Consider the following 6,275-nt stretch of genomic DNA (forward strand, 5'->3'; position numbering starts at 1 on the left):
AAACTCATATGAACCCCATAGAGAGTCGATAAACCAGTCGTGTACATCTGACTCCACTCCTTGGACGATAACACCAATCTACTACATAACTAGAGCTCACCACTCGAACGATAACACCAACCTCTCTCTATGAGATAGCTCGCTCCACCTGACGATCGGAGAATGGCACCTCTCTCTTTTCATGACTCGCACCCTTGTAGGTTACTAACACCGCACCCTCTCTCGTCTGCGTCAACATCCGCCTCGACGTTTCACCACGCGCCAGAGACCCCACTCTTGACTTGCTGTGGAGTCACCTCGGTCTGACTCGCATCAAAAGTCGACCGGAGCAACTCTCTTGAGCGCTTACTCGCTCTGACACCCTTTAAAAGGCTTTTAAAGCCACTATAGAACTGAATTGTTGATAAGACGCGACCTCTCTCTCTGACACCCGGCCCCTTTGATGTTAACACCACCTCTCTAATCTGAATACCCCTGTGACGACAACGGAAAAACCAGTCACTCTCGCACCCAAGGTCGCCACCGGGATTGATGGAATTCGGAGTCTACAACACGACCTCTCTTGTTATCAGACAAGCTCCATACATCACACTCTCGAGGGATCAAGGACCCACCGACTTGAGCCCCTGTCTGCTTATATGTGTGATGATCTCATAGCGGGCCCATCACTGATTTATATGGGACACTCGCCTCTTAGTCCTCACTGATATAAATCACCCTCTGTACGATTTAAACACACTTATTACTCAATCATTGATGGGCCTGAGTACCCAAGAGGGACTTTAGCCGTTGTTTATGCTGAGTTTGTACATTCCACACTAGAAAATATTCAGACCATATGTATACCTCTCTCTTCTCTGGTCCTAAAGCCTCCGCCTAGATATAGATTCCCATACACCGTGCGTGCTCTCTGGACGCACCCCCACCGACTTGCGCCCGTTAGTATGGTCCTGCTCTTCGCAGTATGAGCTGGTAACTGAGGCAAGGTATGTTAGGCACATCGCTAAATTCTACTGCACACTTCTAAAACCTACTCTGAAGTTAAACACACATATCGCTTGGGCTCTGTCGTTCTCTGACACCGCCACAACCTGAAGACCTGAACACCAACCTCTCTCTCTGACACCACCCTGATGATAAAAAACCACGCATCGTCATCATCTGAACCAACCCTACTCGACGATAACAGCACTCTCTCTCTGCACGCGTACGGAAACACCCACTGAAGAGAATAACACCAAACCCTCTCTCTCATGACCCCCTCAACGGGAATGACTAACGAGGGTACATAGAGTCCGAATCATCTCTTGACACTTTCGCGCGTGGATGATATTTCCCAACGAACTCTTCCATCGGCTGACCGCCCCCACTCCCTGAGGATAACAACCACCTCTCTCTCTGACACCCCTCTGGAGGATAACACCTATACTCTCTCTCTGACACCCCCTGAGGATAAACCCACCTCTCTCTCTGACACGTTTGTGCCTGATGATAAACCACCTCATACTCCTCGCTCTATGACTACGCGCCTTGAGCTCGATTAACACCACCCCCCCCCCCCCCGCAACGTCGCGCCGCACCTTGCCCAGCGCTCGCCCTCGTCAGTCACTCCGCACCACAATCATCTATCTAACACCACTCTACACCATTGCTGGGCCCTGGTCCCACCGCCAACACCCACTCAAGCCGCCCGCACCGGAAAAACCACCCCACGCCCCCGCACGCGGCATCGACTGCCCGACCCCTCCTAGCTCGCACCAACTTCATCTCTAACAAGCCTCCATAACCTCCCCCTCGCAGCGCCCGCGCCCCCACCCCGCACCTCTGGCCCGTCCAGCTCATGGCGCTTCTGTTCCACCTACGCCAGGGGCATCCGTCAGGCTCATCGCTAGCCATTTCAACATCATATTTAACCACCCCCCACTTCAGTCAAATTGTTGCGTGGCTGCGTCACCCGCCACACGACGGGCCACCTTCAGGCCGTTGTCCTTCTCGAGCCTTGTCAACCATCAGATAACCCTACTTCGCACGCACCCCTCTTTCTCTAAACAGCCTCCATCAAACCTCGCCCTCGCGCCCCGGCCCGACCGACCCTGGCCCCGTAGTATGGTTTGTTCGCATAAGCGGGTTAGGAAGGTAATGTAGCTCAGTCGAATCATTTAATACTCATTAGTAAAAATTGTGGCGCCCCCCTCGGCTCCCCCCCCCCCCCCCCCCCCCGCCCCCCTCTCTCTCTGAACCCCCCGTGATGATAACATGCATCTCTCTCTGAACCCCCTGATGGTAACACACTCGTCTCGTCTACACCTCCCCTGATGATAAGCACCACTTCTTCTGACACCCCCCTGATGATCAGCACCACCTCTCTCTCTGACACCCCGCTTGATGATAACAGCAATCTCTCTCTGAACCCCTGGATGATAAACCCCTCTCTCTCTGACACCTCCTGACAATAACACCTCTAGCTTCTAGAACCCGGTCGCGAATCTCAACGTCTTTTAATTTAACGTGATTTAGTAATTTCCCTGATTCCCCGTACGAGTTTGATTTCACAGCAGTGAAATGTGCTCTGAGATGCAACGTGGTGTCTCGACGCTCCGTGTCTCCACGGGGCCCAAGCGAAGCAAATACACTATATTTTACGGCTGCAAACGCATTGGCTGTGTCCCTACAGCTCATGTAGTTTGGTTCGCGTTGAGGAGGTCTATTTATTAGGTAGCTTATAGGTGCTGTAATCTGTCTGCAGATTGCCAGGTAACTGATTTAAAGGTCATTAGTGACTTTATAGACCAGAGGTTCCTCTGCTATTGGATTAGAAAGGTGTGGTGTTCCTCTGTGGTGAAGTGTGGTGTGTGTGTGTGTGGTGTGTGTGTGTGTGTGGTGTGTGTGTGTGTGTTTGTGCTGTGTGTTGTGTGTGTGTTCCTCTGTGTGTTGTGTGGTGTGTGTGTGTGTTCCTCTGTGTGTGTGTGTGTGTTCCTCTGTGTGTGTGTGTGGTGTGTTGTGTGTGGATGTGTGGTGTGTGTGTGTGTGTTGTTTCTCGTGTGTGTGTCGAGTGTTGTGTGTGTGTGTGTTTTTCCCTCTGTGTGTGTGTGTGTGGTGTGTGTGTGTGTTTCCTCTGTGTGGTGTGTGTGTGTATCCTCTGTGTGTGTGGTGGGTGTGTTCCTCTGTGTGTGGTGTGTGTGTGTGTGGTGCTGTGTGTTGTGTGTGTGTGTGGTGTGTGTGTGTTCCTCTGTGTGTGTGTGTGTGTGTGTGTGTGTGTGTGTGTGGTGTGTGTGTGTGTTGTTGTGTGTGTGTGTCTCTGTGGTGTCTCTCTGTGTTGTGTGTGTTGTGTGTGTGTTCTCTGTGTGTCTCTCTGTGTGTGTGTGTGTGTGTGTCTCTCTGTGTGTCTCTCTGTGTGTGTGTGTGTCTCATCTGTGTGTCTCTTGTGTGTGTGTGTGTTGTGTGGTGTGTGTGTGTGTGTGGTGGGTGTGGTGTGTGTCGTGTGTGTGTGTGTGTGTGTAGGATGGTATGTCTGAATTGCTCCTGCCTCTCCTCCTTCCCTGTATGAAACCAGGAACACGTTTCCTCTCAATTCCTGACTGTCGTCATTCTACATGTCTTTTCCCGTTCCGCAGACCCTGGCCATGCCAGAGCCATGTCTCTTCTCTCGGCATCATAGGGAATAGGGTGGTTGTGTAGGGCCCTATATAGGGAATAGGGACACAGCCAGTGGTTGTTGGTAGGGCCTATATAGTGGAATAGGGACACAAGCAATAGTTTGTGTAGGGCCCTTATAGGGAATAGGGCAACAGCAATGGCTGTGTAGGGGCCTATATTAGGGAATAGGGACACCCGCAATGGCTGTGTAGGGCCCTATATAGGGATAGGGTTACACAGCCAGTGGTTGTGTAGGCCCTATATAGGGAATAGGGACACCGCCAGTGGCTGTGGTAGGGCCCTATATAGGGATAGGACACGCCGAATGGCTTGTAGGGCCTATATAGGGCATAGGGACACCAGGCAATGGCTGTGTAGCGGCCCTGGATAATAGGGATAGGGACACAGCCAGTGGCTTGTGTAGGGCCTAATATAGGGAATAGGGAACGCAGCCAATGGCTTGTGTAGGGCCTATATAGGGAATAGGGACACCGTCCCCGCGCCGCCCAATGGCTGTGTAGGGCCTATATAGGGAATAGGGACATCCGCCAATGTTGTGTAGGGCCCTCTATAGGGAATAGGGACATCGCCAATGGCTGTGTAGGGCCCTATATTAGGAATCAGGGACACGGCGCCAATGGTTGTGTAGGGCCCTATAAGGGAATAGGGACAATCCGCGATGGCTGTGTAGGGCCTATATAGGGCACAGCCAATGGTGTGTAGGGCCCTATAAAAACAATACAGTCAAGTAAATAAAGCCTTTGGATTGAGAACACACAGAGACAGCACACAGAGAGAGAGAGAACCAGAGAGAGAGAGAGAGACACACACAGAGAGAGACACAGAGCGACAGACAGAGAGAGCGAACAAACAGAGACAGAGAGAGGAGGGGAGATAGAGAGGAGAGACAGACCGTACAGGACAGACAGACAGAACAGACAGACAGACAGGACCGACAGACAGACAGACAGACAGACAGACAGACAGACAGACTAGACAGACACAACAGACAGAGTAGACACACAGAGAGAGACAGAGAACAGAGAGAGAGAGAGAGACACGCCATATTTTCTGCTTATTTATTTTAACTTGTGTGCTTTAACCATTTGTACATTGTTACAACACTGTATATATATAATATGACATTTGTAATGTCTTTCTTGTTTTGAAACTTCTGTATGTGTAATGTTTACTGTTAATTTGTATTGTTTATTTCACTTTTGTGTATTATCTACCTCACTTGCTTTGGCAATGTTAACACATGTTTCCCATGCCAATAAAGCCCCTTGAATTGAATTGAATTGAGAGAGAGAGAGCACAATCCACAGCTGGGCCTGCATCCAGAAATGACACACCCTCACTAGGGAGGGCTGTGATTGACCCTAGTTTATAACAAAGCCTCTGGGTGCTAATTTGAAGTAAGGAGAGCTATCTGTCAGCTGTGCCAGCCCCCGTGGTAAATGGTACACCCAGATTGAGGAAATGGCCCTGTTATTGATGGTCATCCATGTGTGCTGAGGACATTTACTATTGGAGGTGACCAGGCTGAATACCAGGTAAGTTCGCTGCCAGAACAGGAGTGTGGTGCCAAAACTGGTCCCGTTGGTAGAGCATGGCGCTTGCAACGCCAGGGTTGTGGGTTCATTCCCCACGGGGGGACCAGGATGAATATGTATGAACTTTCCAATTTTATAAGTCACTCTGGATAAGAGCGTCTGCTAAATGACTTAAATGTAAATGTAAAACTAGTAATTGGCTAGGCAGCGAATTGTGGCATAGGGCATGGGAGGAACGCTCGCTTGCAAGGGGGAAAATAAAGAAACTTGAAGCACACATGTTGGCAGATCTTCATATTGGTAATGTAGGAATGCTCAAAAAGCAGCAGAAATATGCAGTGATCTTCAGTAGCTGGCAGTTAAGTCAACAATTGCACAGCAAATTCCAGGAGGTTTTGCTGGTCTGCTGTTGTGTTTGGATCAAAATCCAAAATGCCTTGAATACAGCCATATACTTACTTTCAAGTTTTTAGTCAAAAATGCTATAATTTTGATATAGTCATACAAATGTAGAGGAAAATATGCTTGCCTTTTTTCTACTGAAACAGATACATAAATATGTGTCAGTTACTTGATAAGATTAAGTCATCTGGTTGGTTGTTGGACTGAAGTGCGATAAGTACTGGCCCATTTTACTGGTGGACCATGATGACATTGACGCTCTGACTGGAGCAGTAGGGGACAGGTCCTGGCCAGGGTAAGCAACAGGACAGCAGGGTTAAGCAAATCTCTTGTTGTGGGATTCAGTTTCACATTTGCCTCATCCATTAGGCGCAGCTGCCTGCCATAGACTACATTGAGACAGAGTTAGAAAAGTGGGCTGGGGGTTGTAAATGAGGGGTTCCAGAGCATCAACATACAACATGCATGAAAATAGTCCTAACAATTTACTGTGATGACTGGGACACAACTGCACAGATCAGGGCAGGCTGCCAAGCCAAACAGCCCAGAGAGGCAGAGGACAAGGCCCCTGTGAGGGACTGTGTGTGAGGAATCAATACATAGCTGTGGAGGGGAGTTAACATGGACAATAGGGGAACAGGGACCACTACAGCATTAATGAGAATCTGAGGAGGGAATCAG

Source organism: Salvelinus sp. IW2-2015, linkage group LG9, assembly GCF_002910315.2.
Source record: "Salvelinus sp. IW2-2015 linkage group LG9, ASM291031v2, whole genome shotgun sequence".
NCBI lineage: Eukaryota > Metazoa > Chordata > Actinopteri > Salmoniformes > Salmonidae > Salvelinus > Salvelinus sp. IW2-2015.